The sequence below is a fragment of the Xenopus laevis genome, chromosome 4L (genome assembly GCF_017654675.1).
Source record: "Xenopus laevis strain J_2021 chromosome 4L, Xenopus_laevis_v10.1, whole genome shotgun sequence".
NCBI lineage: Eukaryota > Metazoa > Chordata > Amphibia > Anura > Pipidae > Xenopus > Xenopus laevis.
This window is the reverse complement of record NC_054377.1, coordinates 152,410,024-152,428,218: the sequence shown is the minus strand read 5'-3', so window position 1 is coordinate 152,428,218 and position 18,195 is coordinate 152,410,024. Positions and strand designations below refer to the sequence as shown.

The 18,195-nt window shown below is 42.9% G+C and overlaps 1 protein-coding gene across 6 annotated transcripts in view; it reads right to left on the bottom strand.

Moving 5' to 3' along the window:
• The window catches only part of LOC108704030 (protein bicaudal D homolog 2), a 47,557-nt gene that overhangs the window by 19,929 nt on the left and 9,433 nt on the right, over positions 1-18,195 (bottom strand). The gene's annotated exons all lie outside the window — the stretch shown is intronic.

Sequence of the window (18,195 nt, the reverse complement as noted above, 5' to 3'; positions counted from 1 at the left end):
AGTATGTTATAGAATGGCTAATTCTAAGCAACTTTTCAATTGGTCTTATTTGTTTAATTTTTGAATTATTTGCCTTCTTCTTCTGACTCTTTCCAGCTTTCAAATGGGGGTCACCGACCCCATCTAAAAAACAAATGCTCTGTAAGGCTACAAATGTATTGTTATTGCTACTTTTAATTCCTCATCTTTCTATTCAGGCCTCTCCTATTCATATTCCAGTCTCTTATTCAAATCAGTGCATGGTTGCTAGAGGAATTTGGACCCTAGCAACCAGATGGCTGAAATTGCAAACTGGAGAGCTGCTGAATAAAAAGCTAAATAAGTCAAAAACCACAAATAATAAAAAATGAAAACCAATGGCAAATTGTCTCAGAATATCACTCGCTACATCATACGAACAGTTAATTTAAAGGTGAACAACCCCTTTAAGATAAAGGGAGGCAAGATGCCCTTCACACACAGACACACTGGGAAATCATCTTATTTCAGTGGGATAGTAAACTGTGAACGTCGGTAAAATGCACTCTAATTGCTGATTGGCTGCAGCTGAATCTGATGTAAAGGTGCATCACAGGTGCCAGATGCAGCACATTCGGGCACAGGTACAGATGCTGCAGCTGGAAACCCGATGCTGTACATATGAGCAACAATTGCCTATACCAATCACAGGGCCCAGTGTTAGAGAGCCGCACCCCAACCCTGTACCCACCACTAACTTAACCCCTACACACACTGCAGGATGCCAGTTGGGGGCAGCACTGGGCTACACAGTAAGGGGCAGATTCATCAAGAGTCGAATTGAACATTCGAATACGGTCAAAACTGGCAAATTCGATTTGAGATTTGGAAAAAATTTGACCGACAATTTTCTAGATTGATCATACTCTGGCCCTTTAAGAACTTGAATTCGACTATTCGCCACCTAAAACCTGCCGAAGTGCCGTTTAAGTCAATGGGAGACGTCCAGGGATCAATTCGGAGTTGTTTGCAGCCTTCCTGACATTCGGAGAAAAAAAAAGTTTTTCCGAGTTTTTGGGTCGATCCTATTCACCCGAGTTTGAAATTTGTTCTTAAAATAGAATTTTTTAATCAGTCGTATTTTGAGTTCATGGGAGTTTTTAAAAACTTACATGAATTAGAAATTTGACCTGCGATAAATGTGCCTCTAAATGTACAAAAATGGGGGGCACACACAATAAACGCATACAGACCCGCCACCCCATCCATTCTTTGTCCGGTCAGAACACTAGTGTGGGTGTGGGCTCCAGGGGCCCTATAGGAAAGGAGATATGGCAGAGCATGGATGTCCTTATGTATTCAAGCGCTAATGAAAAGGATTCGGTAGCACCAGAATGTAACAATCCCCTCTATATATTTATATTTATACACATCCGACCGGCACCGACTGCCCCAGTAACAGGAACCTCAACCATTGCTTAATCATCCAGAACCGCCAACAAGCCGAGTCGTTATTTGATCCAAAGTGAAAAAAAAACCAGGGCCCCGTGGGGGAAAACACTCATCCCGACGGCCAATAAATGTATTTTATCTTGACAACGTGACACTAAGGGGCAGATTTATCAAGGCGTCGAATTGAAAATTGATATTTTCTGGTTTTTTTGATGGTCAAAACTGTCAAATTTGACTAGGGAGTCATTCAAATTCAATTAGAGTTTTTCAAAAAAATTCTAATAAAATTTTCAAGATTTATCATACTCTGGCGCTTTAAGAATTTGAATTTGACTATTCGCCACCTAAAACCTGCTGAATTGCTGTTTAAGTCAATGGGAGAGGTCCAGGGATCAATTTGGAGTTGTTTGCAGCCTTCCTGACATTCGAGTTTATTTCGGAGAAAAAACTCAAATCGAGTTTTTAAAATTTGATTTGAATTAGATTTGAGTTTTCAGGGTGGTCCTTTTCACCTGCATTTAACAAATTCGATTTTTTTTTTTTTTAAATACATTTCGAGTTCATGGGAGTTTTTAAATTCGACCTTTGATAAATGTCCCTCTGAATCTCAGCCTGGAGGAACCACATCAGATATTAATACCCCGGCACTGGGTAATTACAGACTTGTTCCCCCAAATCCTTCTGCCCTGATATCAGCTCACTATTAATGACAGGGATTATTCTGTATATGTGTGTGTGTATATATATATATATATCTCTAAGGGCAATCACTGGATTCCTGATGTTACACTACAGCAAAACTAATGGAATAAAGATACTTTACAAGTGGCTCCGAGTCTGTATCCAGTCCCCCGGGGCCACACTCCAGTGAGCAGCTCAAATGATTCTGATTGGATACGACAAACTGTATCTTTATTTATAAACCAACAATGTGTTTAGCCAAGGAAAATGGATGGGGGGGGGGTTAATGGGATATTTGAGGACACGGCCACCCACATCCCAGAGACACCGGAACCCAACATAATAATAACAAGTGTGGCCCCCAGGCACCACGTATATATGTAGGGCCACACATCAGTTGTCAATGACAATGATAAATCCCAGTCCTGAAATACTAAACTTAGGGGAGTATTTAGCCTAAAGGGGGGCATTATATAACCATTTAGGGATCAGTAACAGAATATGTAAATACTGACATGGCCAAGGGCCCCTATGTCACCGGGATGAGACATTCTAATGTAATCAGATCAGGGAGAGGCAGAGACAGTATGGCAGCTCCCTCTCCCCTTTATTCATAAACACTGAGAAATGAGGCTCCATGTGCCCAATAACCAGCTCTGATATTCTACCAGCAGCATGTAAATGAATACAAATATACAGAGAAGGAATGTTCTGGGCACACAATAAGCTATACCCTCATACTGTACTGTCTAAGGGAATCAATATGGCACCTCCTCCTCCCATATGTATAAATACAAATATACAGAGAAGGAATGTTCTGGGCACACAATAAGCCTATACCCTCATACTGTACTGTCTAAGGGAATCAATATGGCACCTCCTCCTCCCATATGTATAAATACAAATATACAGAGAAGGAATGTTCTGGGCATACAATAAGCTATACCCTCATACTGTACTGTCTAAGGGAATCAATATGGCACCTCCTCCCATATGTATAAATACAAATATACAGAGAAGGAATGTTCTGGGCACACAATAAGCTATACCCTCATACTGTACTGTCTAAGGGAATCAATATGGCACCTCCCTCCTCCCATATGTATAAATACAAATATACAGAGAAGGAATGTTCGTTTATTTTTAGAAATTAGAAAGTAAGCTCTTTTGGTTGCTGTGTATGTTCGGTGCATACACCCATTTATTGTACCGTGCTGGGGAATATGTAGGAGTTTTATAAATATACGATGATAATAATTAAACCAGTGCAGGGGTAATTATTATGATTGTTAAGGGACAGGCAGGGATTATTGGTCCATATTTAGAAGCTACAGGAGTATATAAATATCAGTCTAGAATAAATAAATATCCAGTTGATACTAAATCCACACATTCCCCATGATGATCTCAGAGCAGACACTGGAAATCCCTTCTATATTTACTCACACGTTTATATTTAGCAGTCACTGTGCGGAACACGACGATCCTATTGGTGAATCTGTTTTATTAACAATATGGCAGCTCCACCAGACTACAATTACCAGTCTCAATCCCCAACTGCCGGTTTAAGTGTTAATCCTCCTGGTTTAGACAAACAAATTGCTACTAATGGAAAAGCCACACCCACTTCTCTTGCAATTGGTTAAAGGGGTGGTTCGCCTTTAAGTTAACTTTTAGTATGTTATAGAATGGCTAATTCTTAGCAACTTTATAATTGGTCTTCATTTCTTCTTTTTTTATAGTTTCTGAATAATTTGCCTTTTTCTTGTGATTCTATCCAGGTTTCACATGGGGCCACTGACCTCATCTAAAAACAAATGCTCTTTGAGGCTACAAATGTACTGCCCTATGTATTCATATTCCCGTCTCTTAACCATCCAGTCTCAATGCATGGTTGCCAAGGTCATTTAGACCCTAGCAACCAGATGGCTGAAACTGGAGAGCTGCTGAATAAAAAGCCAAATAACTAAAAAAACACAAATAATAAAAAAAAGAAAACCAACTGCGAATTTTATCAGTAAATCCCTCTCTATACACCATAGACAGCGATGCACAATATGTTCGTGCTCTAAAAATTAGGGATGCACTGAATCCAAGATTCGGTTCAGGATTCGGCCCTTTTCAGCAGGATTTGGATTCGGCCGAATCCTTCTGCCCAGCCAAACCGAATCCTAATTTGCATATGCAAATTAGGGGTGGAGAAGGAAATTGCATCACTTTTTGTCACAAAACAAGTAAGTAAAAAAAGTTTTCCCCTTCCCACCCCTAATTTGAATATGCAAATTAAGATTTGGGGGGTTCGGTATTCGGCTGAATCCTTCATGAAGGATCCGGGGGTTCGGCCGAATCCAAAATAGTGGATTTGGTGCATCCCTACTAAAAATATATGTTAAAAATAATACTAAAATTTAAAGGCGTTAAAGGGGAACTCCTCCCAAATAGTTTTGCAAAATATAAGATGTAATTTTGCACTGCTATGACTCTGATTGATAAATACAAATTCTATATAAAGTACATCTCTAGCCTGTGCTCTAGTTTCCAGCTTGGCGCCACTTTCTGCGTCTCTCCCTGGGCTAATGTACTGAGGAGACTGTAGCACACATATAGCTGGGGGCACTGCAGTGGCCTGCCTGGGACTAAGGAGTAGTTGAGGCAGATAATGGGGTCGGCTGCTGATACATAATTCATGTGACAGAGAGAAACGGGCAGAGGAGCAGGGCAGGGAACAGAGCGTCTGCAGCCAATGAAAAGCAATTAACTCCGGCCCAGAGGGTGAGAAACGAGGTCCTTCCCTTTCTCTGAGAATGAGCCCAATTACTAGTGGGGTGACAGGCGGCAGTTGCTCAGCAAAATGACAGTTGACGTTAGATTCAAGGTCACAGGGAGACACAGACAATTCCAGCTCCTCCAGTTCCCATGTGGAACAACAACATTTTAGGGCCATTTTAAATAATGACTTTTGGTTAATGTTCCCCCCAGGGCCGACGACACCTGTTTTCTGTCTCCATTGGGCAAATGAGCCAAAAGTGACATTACTGTGTTTCTAACCAGTCTGCACCGGACACCACATGGGACACCACATGCTCCTCCTTAAAGGAGAAGGAAAGTTTAGAACAAAGTAAATTTTATCAGAAAGCTCTATATAAATATACCAGTAACCCCTCAAAGTAATGCTGCTCTGAGTCCTCTGTCAAAAGAAACATCACATTTCTTTCCTTCTATTGTGTACTCATGGGCTTCTGTATCAGACTTACTGTTTTCAGCTTAAACCTCCAGGGCTAGGGCTTGAGCATGCTCAGTTTGCTCCTCTCTCCCCTCCCTGCTGTAATCTGAGCCCAGAGCTATAAGTGAGCAGGGAGAGACTCAGGCAGGAAGTGTCACACCAAGCTAATATGGCAGCTGCTATCCTGAACAAATAGAGAGAGTTCCTACAGCTGTTTACTTAGGTATGGTAAAGCATTCTACAGAATAAATATAGAGTTATAGCTTGTACTATTGTCGCTTATCTATTGGCAATAAACTGCTTCGGTAGCTTTCCTTCTCCTTTAAGGCTCCTGGCACATGGGCACAACATCAATGGGAAATGCCCAACAGTGCCAGCGCTTAGACCATTTTTTTGGGCTGAATAACATCAGTACTGGTGCTGCTGGGCATTTCAAGTCAATGGGCAGTGACTAATGGGAAGGGTCCTTGGTCCTATCCTGCAAATCCCAAAAGAATTGGATATACATGAAGGTGCCCAGATTTAGAGAGCTGATTGGTTGGTCGATTTTAACCCTAATCTCTGCCTATCTGGGTGTATATATATATCTGAGGTTCTGCTGGGTCTCAAATGATCTGTTGGGTTTGATCTAATCAGCCAATGCATTTTGTTACCAGTACAAGAGGAGTCACATAGCAGAATGGCACATAATATCATTACTGGGTATTTATCTGCACATTGGCACCTTCCATCTGTATCTATAGCAACAACTTAACTCACATGTCCAATAAGAACTGATACACTGGGAGTCTATGGGGCTGTTCACACTGGTGCTTGACACCATCAGATGTAGTTACAGACTGGCCCAATCAGTCTCAACAAGCATCACCGGATGATCTTTTCCCGTATGTCGTCTCTTAACTGGGCAAAAGTCTGAATTTCGTGGAAAGATGGAAATTTCTTTCACAAGTCAGGCGGTTCTGCTTGATCGGCTTGTTTCCCATACACAGTTCTGAGGGCAAATAAAGCCGAATGGATCCATCCGAGAAGCTTTGTCTAAATAAACAGAGGTTGGACGTCATTCCCACTGCTCTAATCGCAGAACAGGACTCCAACCCTCCAGCCCTACAATACATACCGACTGGGAACTACAGGTTCTCCGACGTCTCCTTTGGGCAGTTCAATGGCATTTGAGGTCTCACTAGTATTAGTACTTAAAGGGGTGCTTCACATTTAGTATGTTATAGAATGGCTAATTATATGCAACTTTTCAACTGGCCTTCATTTTTTCTTTTTAATAGGTTTTGAATTTGCCTTCTTCTTCTGACACTTTATAACTTTCAGATGGGGGTCACCGACCCCATCTAGAAATAAGGCTACAAATGTATTGTTATTGTTACTTTTTATTACTGATCTTTCTATTCAGGCCTCTCCTATTCAAATTCGAGTCTCTTATTCAAATCAGTGCATGGTTGCTAGGTTAAGTTGGACCCTAGCAACCAGAATGCTGAAATTGCAAACTGGAGAGCTGCTGAATAAAAAGCTAAATAAGTCAAAAACCACAAATAATAAAAAATGAAAACCAATTGCAAATTGTCTCAGAATATCCCTCTCTACATCATACTAACAGTTAATTTAAAGGTGAACAACCCCTTTAAATTGGGTCGGGCTGGAGGGAGGTTCCCCCAATCTCTGAGCCCAACTGCAACTATAATAATCTGATCATCTCTAGTCGTGCCAAAGGCCACCGTTTATCTGTAAAAAAACTGCCAACAACTAAGGGTTAAGGTACTTCCCGTCCCAATAAATCAAAGTGCAAATCATTAATCTTGACTTCCCCTTTTTCTGCTTCCTTTTTTTTCTACCGACTCAATAAATCAGCGTCCGCACTGCATCTTTATTAAAAACCCCTGACTGCTACACTTGCACCGCTTGCTGCAGCCACTCCATGAAATCACAGCATTAGATTGCAAGCTCTGTATCCAAGTCTCAGTTTCCATTTGCTGCAGGCACAGCACATTTTGCAGTTATTACACACAAATTGCCATTCAATGTCACTGAAACCCTGACTTCAACACATTGTACCAGTTATGTGAATCTATTGTTTGTGACTCCCCGCAGAACAACTCCCCGCAGACAGCTCCGAGTGACACTCGGCCAGAGAATGTCACATGACAAGGGGATTCCTTTAATAAAGGACACACTGCTCTTTTCTCTTGAGCGCAGAACTGACACACGGCACCCATTGTCCTCTATCCCATCACCCCAACGGCAGCACCGGGAACCTTAGAAGTGAGATACTGACTCTTTATATTAACTGACGTCTCATGTTACTGCCAGCGACCCAGAGAGACTGTTACTCACTGTGTATTATACTGTAACAGCCCAACACTCTCCCCACCTGCACCCCAATACTGTACTAATTGAAACAATATGGCAGCTGTTCCTGCTGAATTGTGCTTAGTACAGGGAATACCTATACTGCCATAGTTTTATGGGATCTCTCTGTACAGACTATGAGCAAACTTAGGGACTGTTCCTGCTGAATTGTGCTTAGTACAGGGAATACCTATGCTGCCATAGTTTTATGGGATCTCTGTGTACAGACTATGAGCAAACTTAGGGGCTGTTCCTGCTGAATTGTGCTTAGTACAGGGAATACCTATGCTGCCATAGTTTTATGGGATCTCTCTGTACAGACTATGAGCAAACGTAGGGGACTGTTCCTGCTGAATTGTGCTTAGTACAGAGGAATACCTATGCTCCATAGTTTTATGGGATCTCTCTGTACAGACTATAAGCAAACTTAGGGGCTGTTCCTGCTGAATTGTGCTTAGTACAGGGAATACCTATGCTGCCATAGTTTTATGGGATCTCTCTGTACAGACTATGAGCAAACTTAGGGACTGTTCCTGCTGAATTGTGCTTAGTACAGAGGAATACCTATGCTCCATAGTTTTATGGGATCTCTCTGTACAGACTATAAGCAAACTTAGGGGCTGTTCCTGCTGAATTGTGCTTAGTACAGGGAATACCTATGCTGCCATAGTTTTATGGGATCTCTCTGTACAGACTATGAACAAACTTAGGGGCTGTTCCTGCTGAATTGTGCTTAGTACAGGGAATACCTATGCTGCCATAGTTTATGGGATCTCTCTGTACAGACTATGAGCAAACGTAGGGGACTGTTCCTGCTGAATTGTGCTTAGTACAGGGAATACCTATGCTGCCATAGTTTTATGGGATCTCTCTGTACAGACTATGAGCAAACTTAGGGGCTGTTCCTGCTGAATTGTGCTTAGTACAGGGAATACCTATGCTGCCATAGTTTTATGGGATCTCTCTGTACAGACTATGAGCAAACGTAGGGGACTGTTCCTGCTGAATTGTGCTTAGTACAGAGGAATACCTATGCTCCATAGTTTTATGGGATCTCTCTGTACAGACTATAAGCAAACTTAGGGGCTGTTCCTGCTGAATTGTGCTTAGTACAGGGAATACCTATGCTGCCATAGTTTTATGGGATCTCTCTGTACAGACTATGAGCAAACTTAGGGACTGTTCCTGCTGAATTGTGCTTAGTACAGAGGAATACCTATGCTCCATAGTTTTATGGGATCTCTCTGTACAGACTATAAGCAAACTTAGGGGCTGTTCCTGCTGAATTGTGCTTAGTACAGGGAATACCTATGCTGCCATAGTTTTATGGGATCTCTCTGTACAGACTATGAACAAACTTAGGGGCTGTTCCTGCTGAATTGTGCTTAGTACAGGGAATACCTATGCTGCCATAGTTTTATGGGATCTCTCTGTACAGACTATGAGCAAACGTAGGGGACTGTTCCTGCTGAATTGTGCTTAGTACAGGGAATACCTATGCTGCCATAGTTTTATGGGATCTCTCTGTACAGACTATGAGCAAACTTAGGGGCTGTTCCTGCTGAATTGTGCTTAGTACAGGGAATACCTATGCTGCCATAGTTTTATGGGATCTCTCTGTACAGACTATGAGCAAACGTAGGGGACTGTTCCTGCTGAATTGTGCTTAGTACAGAGGAATACCTATGCTCCATAGTTTTATGGGATCTCTCTGTACAGACTATAAGCAAACTTAGGGGCTGTTCCTGCTGAATTGTGCTTAGTACAGGGAATACCTATGCTGCCATAGTTTTATGGGATCTCTCTGTACAGACTATGAGCAAACTTAGGGACTGTTCCTGCTGAATTGTGCTTAGTACAGAGGAATACCTATGCTCCATAGTTTTATGGGATCTCTCTGTACAGACTATAAGCAAACTTAGGGGCTGTTCCTGCTGAATTGTGCTTAGTACAGGGAATACCTATGCTGCCATAGTTTTATGGGATCTCTCTGTACAGACTATGAACAAACTTAGGGGCTGTTCCTGCTGAATTGTGCTTAGTACAGGGAATACCTATGCTGGTCCAGTCACACATAAGGAGTTTTATAGAAGTTGCTCAGCAATTTTATTTCCATATTTGGGCATAAGGAATCGGCCCCTCCGCACAGAGATGACAGACCAGGATCACTGGTGGCTGTTGGGAGGTAACTCAGGGCTATGGAAAGTCTGTAGCCAATCAGTGAGAACAATGGAGTTTTACAACAGACTGAAGCCACAAGTCAAAGCAAATGTCTATAGGGAAATGTCTGTTCATCTCCAGAGAGGCGAATACAAAGGGGAATAAACTGTAATTATTCGAATACAAATAAAATCTTATATATAAAGTTTAATATGAATGAACAAATGTATCTGATATTTTTATATTTTCTGGACTTGATTCAATTTGGTGAAACTGCCGGGGGCCGCTGGGCCGGGGGCTGGTGTGAAGCCGAGGAATCTGCAGCTAAAAATAAGACAAGAAACCCACAAACCCTTCAGCTTCTCATCACATCTCCCCTAACGAGCTGGCGGCTCTAACGAGGAACAGCCCCCCCCCCCCATTCTTCCCAACCAGTAACATTAATGGGGGGGTACAGCTTTAAAACTCAGCAAGTAAATCAATGAATGTTTTTGATTGTAAAGATTTGAATTTTTCTTTAAATTCTCGTGTAGGGAAAATAAATGCAGCGTAGAGTTTGGCACGTGGAGATGCTGCGGTTACCATGGATACGGCCATTACTGGAGGCAGTGGAGGATGCGACTCACAGACAATTGTAGCACAAGAAGTGAAATTCACAGAATATCTTGTCACAATAATGTGTCTGTGATGGGAAACCTAATTATACACCTAATTATACAGCCCGGGATCCTGATCATATCGACCCCCCCATGTTACCCAGACACCCCGACATTCCCAACGCTCTTTTGCCACTGTCCTACTAAAGATCCTTTAAATGTTTAAAGGGCCGCCTCAACAAAATATAATATATAGACAAATGTCACTCTAGGGCCCCCAAAAATGCAGAGCTGTAGTGCCTTATTGAAAATCTATTATTCCCCTCTTTAGCCATGAACGACCCACATATGCCGCTAAATCACTGAAGAAAACAGATTCAGAGCATTGCATTAACCCCAAACATGCCAGTATGATAACTGCATAAAAATGATTCACAGCACTGCATTAACCCCAGACATGTCAGTAAGATCATTGCAGAAAAAGCTTCAGAGCATTGCATTAACCTCAGACATGCTAGTATGATTACTGCAAAAAACCGATTCAGAGCACAGCATTAACCCCAGACATGTCAGTAAGATCACTGCATAAAAATGATTCATAGCACTGCATTAACCCCAGACATGCCAGTAAGGTCACTGCAGAAAAAGATTCAGAGCACTACATTAACCCCACCCTTGCCAGTAAGATCACTGCAGAAAACCGATTCAGAGCACTTAATTAACACCAGACATGCCAGTAAGATCACTGAAGAAAAAGTTTCAGAGCACTGCATTAAACCCAGACATGCCAGTATGATCACTGCAGAAAACTGATTCAGAGCACTACATTAACCCCACAGATGCCAGTAAGATCACTACAGAAAACGCCAACGTTTAATAATCAGCTGCAATATTCCAGGACTCGTTACAGGGGTCACAGCACTATTCGTACAATCAATGGGTTTTGTATAAAGCCAAACGCAGCCCTGATTTCATTTCTCTTTTCAGCCCAATCAGGGCTCTGCGCTCACAAGGGATTCATTCAAGTCCCGGCCTCGAGAATAGACTTATCCCCACAGTTTGGGGGAATCGGGAGAATGACACACAATCTGGCCAATCAGCTTTCCTGTCGAGCTCAGTATCGAGAGATGTTGGAGGGGGAGATGCACAGATAAGGGATTTGGGGATGTCTCATATATTCAGAATTATTCCCACCTCTCTCCCTGAGTCATATACTGTACTTACATCAGCAGCTTCAAGAAAGGGCCGGATGCCTTTTTACTGAGGGAGGAAATACCGGGGTACTGATATTAATACTCTGCTCTTCTGGTCTCAGAGGGGTTTTTCCCCCGTCTGGGAAACACTGGGACCTTTATGACACGTCAGACAATAGTTAGGGAAGAAGCAAAGGGTCAAAATAAAATCTATTTCCCCAAAGCTGAATCACATGAATTGGGGGAATTACTATACAAATATGACCCAAAGGGGCACCGGCTTTTTAATGTAAAATTGGATACGACTCGGGGACCCCACGAACACGTTTGTAAAGGCCTCAAAGTGCTAATGACACCCCTAAATGACCAGCAGCCCGGCTCCTTCATATAAAGGGACTCTGGTTGGGGAACATAACGGGAGGCTCGTGAGCAGAACAAACGTAACTGTGAGTCTCGCCCGGCGCAGGAGCTGCAGTTAATAGAGAGGATTAGGGGGGACAAATAAGGGAAAAACAAGTGTTAATAAATCCCATATGATTTGTTCAGTGTCCCAAACAAACACAAGCCCCTCGGTATAAAACAAAGGCAAAGTCCTCACTCAGAGCATCTTGAACCAATTACCCCTCAATGACTGGCACTGCCCGAGCCGACCAATCAGCTTTCAGCCTGAGCAGAAACAAGAAAACCAGTGTGGGAAGCGACCAATCAGCCAATCAGGATGAGCACAAAGAAGAATCACTAACGAATACAAAGCTACAACTTCACAATTCACTTCTGTTCCAAACAGACGACACAGGGGAACACCCATATCATATGCCCGGCATTGGGGAAAACTGATAGACTCCCACATATTTATAGGGCCATCAACACCCCAGAATAAAGATACTCATATGTATATATATATAATCCTGCATATCCTCCACTGTTTATACTGTTTAGCTCCATGTTTATACTCAGTCAGCCGACTCCCCCCAGTTCCTTTACAAATGGAACAGTCTCACAAATACTCATCTGCTGCCTTGTGATACTCAGGCCCTGAGATCAATTCCAACCTGAGCTCTGTCTGCACATAGAGTATGTAGGTCCTTCCAATGTCTCCAGACCCTAGCCTGCGTAAATATCAAAGTGAGTTTAGATTGTAAGCTCGCTGGAGCAGGGCCTGATGGGAGTGTAATAGGGACCATAGATTGTAAGCTCACTGGGGCAGGGACTGATGGGAATGTGATGGGGACCTTAGATTGTAAGGTCACTGGGGCAGAGCCAGATGGGAGTGTAATAGGGACCTTAGATTGTAAGCTCACTGGGGCAGGGATTTATGGGAATGTGATAGGGACCTTAGATTGTAAGCTCAGTGGGGAGGGACTGATAGAAATGTGATAGGGACCTTAGATTGTAAGCTCACTGGGGCAGAGACTGATGGGAATGTGATAGGGACCTTAGATTGTAAACTCACTGGGGCAGGGACTGATGGGAATGTGATAGGGACCTTAGATTGTAAGCTCACTGGGGCAGGGACTGCTGGGAATGTGATAGGGACCTTAGATTGTAAGCTCACTGGGGCAGGGACTGATGGGAATATGATAAGGACCTTAGATTGTAAACTCACTGGGACAGGGACTGATGGGAATGTGATAGGGACCTTAGATTGTAAGCTCACTGGGGCAGGGACTGATGGGAATATGATAAGGACCTTAGATTGTAAACTCACTGGGGCAGGGACTGATGGGAATGTGATAGGGACCTTAGATTGTAAGCTCACTGGGGCAGGGACTGATGGGAATGTGATAGGGACCTTAGATTGTAAGCTCACTGGGGCAGGGACTGATGGGAATGTGATAGGGACCTAGGGGATAGGGAATGATGTATAATCTATGTACAACGCTGCAGAACATGTCAGTGCTATATAAATAACAAAAGGAAAAGAAATATTCAGGGCACTGTGTGCAATATTTGCATGTGATTCACGTGTGGCCCCAAAACACAGCAGGAACAACAGGGGCCGCAGGATATTATTGGAAGAGGCAACACAACAGGAAGAGCATTTCCTCGTGCCGCACATAAAAGGGAAAGAGCCCATGTCATGTGACCCAGCAGCCTGGCTCCGGCTATTTATAGTCCATGTGATTAGTGGGGCCTGTGCTTGGGAGTCGGGATAAGCCACTTACATGTCACAGGTCAGCAGCACAGAGAGAGGGGAGAGAAGGGCACCCACCCACCTGCACCCCCACCCAACCCACCTGCACCCCCACCCAACCCTGGGACTATGGAGCACTTAAAGGGGAACTTCACCAAAAAACTGTTTTTGCAAAATGAAACAAATATTCTAAACAACTTCTACATATTTCTTTGTTCCTCATTCCAATTGATTTTATAGTTCTGTGTTGGTGTCATTGTGTTTATCTCCAACTGCACTGCTGGTTCTCACTCTTGAAACAATAAATGAGTTCTACTCCGGGGCTGTTAGGGCTCATGTGCAATAAATTCACTATCAGCATCTGATTGAACTCAGGGGGTTATTATTTATGTTGACTTTCTGCTCCAGCCCAGATACCGACCAACACTGTGTTTTGTTTATACGTCGGGCAATAACCTGATCACTATAATCTCACCTGTGTCACCTACACAGACAACACTTTTGCCTTTTCACAAAGTTTTCTTCGGAAATAAGATGCTGCAGCGTCAAACAGCTATTTTTGGGGTCAGACATCATGTGGGTTGGGCCTGTGTATGGCCATTTTAGGGACTGTTCCTGCTGAATTGTGCTTAGTACAGGGAATACCTATGTACCATAGTTTTATGGGATCTCTCTGTACAGACTATGAGCAAACTTAGGGACTGTTCCTGCTGAATTGTGCTTAGTACAGGGAATACCTATGCTGTCATAGTTTTATGGGATCTCTCTGTACAGACTATGAGGTGGGACCTACAAGAGACTGGGTGGCAGTAAAGTAAATATCTGTTCTAGAAGTCACAGAACCGAGTGTGAAACAAACACTGTTGTAAATACATATGGCAGCTCCAGGGCAGAGAACCAGTATTTTAGGGAGTCACATGGGCTGAATGTAACTGGGGAACAAATATATCCTCATTACACTGTATCAGTGATAGACTCAGCTCACTCACAGACAATCCACGGTTATATTTGTGGTCTCATACAACTGATTGGTGACCCGTGACTGTCCGTATGTACGCAACACTATTCTATAGGGGAAGCCCTGCCTATTAATGTTCATGAGTCGTGCAAGACGTTTATTCATTGATCTTGCCCAGTGTTACTTCTGAGTGACGGTATCAGGAAGTGAATGTTTTGTCAGGCGGGGGACGCAGTTTCCATTGCACTCATCACTTCCTGTTTTAGAGACAAGACAGAAAATGACATTTTATAAATCACAACCAACATTCTGACTGGAAACCCCCCAGAAATGAGGCTCAGGCAGGAGGCAGAGGAAAGGCGGGAGAGGGTCTGACAGAGAAATAATCATCCGCTGGAGCGACACGAGGGGGGATTTAGGCGTTAGCGCTATTTACAGGAGCTTACACTCTAATTGCTGGGAGAGCCCAGGCTACAGGCTCTTTATACACTAATGTGTCTGTAGGCTGCAGGGAGTGAGCGGGGAGGAATCCCAAGGGGAGCGGGGAGTTGCCAGAGTGGGGGGGGGCTATACACAGAGAAGCTTGTGATGGGGGAGGGGAGTATCTCAAACAGCTGCTCAAGTACCGGCCCCTGACTCACATAAACAAGCCCCCCATTCACTCGGCCAAAAGGGAGGCCTGGGACTCACACACTGCCCCCCCCCATACACTAACTGTGCACTAACACACGCCTGGGACTCAAACGCATTATTCACAACTGTGTTTAACCCCTTCATTTCAGCCAGAGAGTGACAACAAGGGGGGACAAGCCAATCATATTACATCACGTAGGCGTCTGCGCCTCCTGCAGGTGGGGGGTCCCAGGGACTGAACCAACAACAATAGAGAGGTCAGAAGTCAGGGAAGCGCCAATATTCATTTAATAGGCTTTGGGGTCCTACAAGAGTAAGTCTGGAGGAGACAACTTTATGCACTTTATACACTGTATGCACTTTATGCGCTTTATACACTTTATGCACTTGATACACTATATGCACTTTATACACTATATGCACTTTATACACTGTATGCACTTTATGCGCTTTATGCGCTTTATACACTTTATGCACTTGATACACTATATGCACTTTATACACTATATGCACTTTATACACTTCATGCACTTTATACACCTTATACACTTGATAAACTATATGCACTTTATGCACTTCATGCACTTTATACACTATATGCACTTTATGTGCTTCATGCCCTCTATACACCTTATACGCTTCATGCACATTATACACTATATAAACCTTATACGCTTTATGCACTTGATACACTATATGTACCTTATACACTGTGAGGATTACTCACCCTGGTGGCCTAGTGGGCCGGCGGGGACGCCCATCACGCCAGTCTTGCTCCCCTGATGCGCCGGTTCCTAAGGGCGCACGCAGCGCGCCTCCTCTCAGTTTATAGGCGCAGACGCGCTGGCGTAATGACGCCAGCGCGCAATTCAAAATGTTTAAAAGGCGCATTTGGGCTTGTGATCATTGCCCGTTATAGGATCCTGTTTCCTGAGTTTCTTGGTGCCTCTTTGCTGTTTAGCTTTTGTAAATCTGATTCTCTGTTATGACTCCTGCCTGCTACTGACGATCCTGACTTCTGAATCCTGACCCCTGCCTGATTACCAACACAGCTGTTTCTGTACCCCTTTCTGAATGATCTTCTGGTTTGACCCTTGCCTGCCTGATTGATCTGACTATGCCTCCTGTCCATGCCTTGTACCGTGACTGTCTGCCCAAAAGACTTTGCTTTACAGTCGTGCCCCTTTGCTCGTTCAGAACCTCTCTCTTGGCACCTCTCTTATTAAGACCTAGCGGCTTCCGATTAGCCGAGGGCTCCTCCCGAGGTGAAAGGCGGCTGTTGAAGGCAGATGCAAGAGCCGAGATCAGGGTGCTTAACATTGGTTCTGAATTTAGGGTGCCAACCGTGATATACACTTTATGCACTTGATACACTATATAAACCTTATACGCTTTATGCACTTGATACACTATATGCATTATATGCTTTATGTACTTTATGTGCTTCATGCACTTTATGCACTTTATACACTATATGCACTTTATACACTATTTGCACTATATACACTATATACACTTTATATACTATATGCACTTTATACACTTTATACAATATATGCACTATATGCACTTTATACACTATTTGCACTATATACACTATATGCACTTTATACACTATTTGCACTATATACACTTTATACAATATATGCACTATATGCACTTTATACACTATATGCACTTTATACACTATATGCACTTTATACACTATATGCACTTTATACACTATATCAGGGGTCCCCAACCTTTTTAACCTGTGAGCCACATTCAAATGTAAAAAGAGTTGGGGAGCAACATAAGCATAAAAAAGGCACTTGGGGTGCCAAATAAGGACTATGATTGGCTATGTGGTAGCCCCTATGTGGACTGGCAGCCTACAAGAGGCTGTACTTAGGCACTATACTAAGTTTTATGCAATTAAAACCTGCTTTGAAGCTTGGATTTTAAAAACAAGCACCTGCTTTGAGGAACCTGAGAGCAACATCCAAGGTGTTGGAGAGCAACATGTTGCTCGCGAGCTACTGGTTGGGGATCACTGCACTATATGCACTTTATACACTATATGCACTTTGTACACTATATGCACTTTATACACTATATGCACTTTATGCACTATATGCACTTTATGCACTATATGCACTTTATGCACTATATGCACTTTATGCACTATATGCACTTTATGCACTATATGCACTTTATGCACTATATGCACTATATGCACTATATACACTATATGCACTTTATACACTATATGCACTTTATGCACTATATGCACTTTATGCACTATATGCACTTTATGCACTATATGCACTTTATACACTATATGCACTTTATACACTATATGCACTTTATACACTATATGCACTTTATACACTATATGCACTATATGCACTATATGCACTTTATACACTATATGCACTTTATACACTATATGCACTTTATACACTATATGCACTTTATACACTATATACATTGGGCAGGAAGAGATTTAGGGTTGCTCAGCACCGTGTTTCAGCCTCAATATCCTCCAACCTCATGCCCGGGTCTCTAATTGAGACCAAATGTAGGAACTTAATATACAGGATTGGGTGTTGCCATATTGATTCTCTTATGAAGAACTGCCCTGACAGTAACTAAATAAACACGGCCTCTCCCAGACCCTCATGAAATGACCCCCAGTCTCTGCCTTTCAGCAAATGAACCAGACACAATTGGCAACAGGCGAGTAATTAAAGTGAATAAAGGAACCCCCAGGGGGGCACATCGCTCTTTTCATTTGGATACAATGATCCCTCCTGCCAGATTGGCCGGTCCAACAAGGTCACTGCTAATTAGGCGACTGCTGGGGGGGG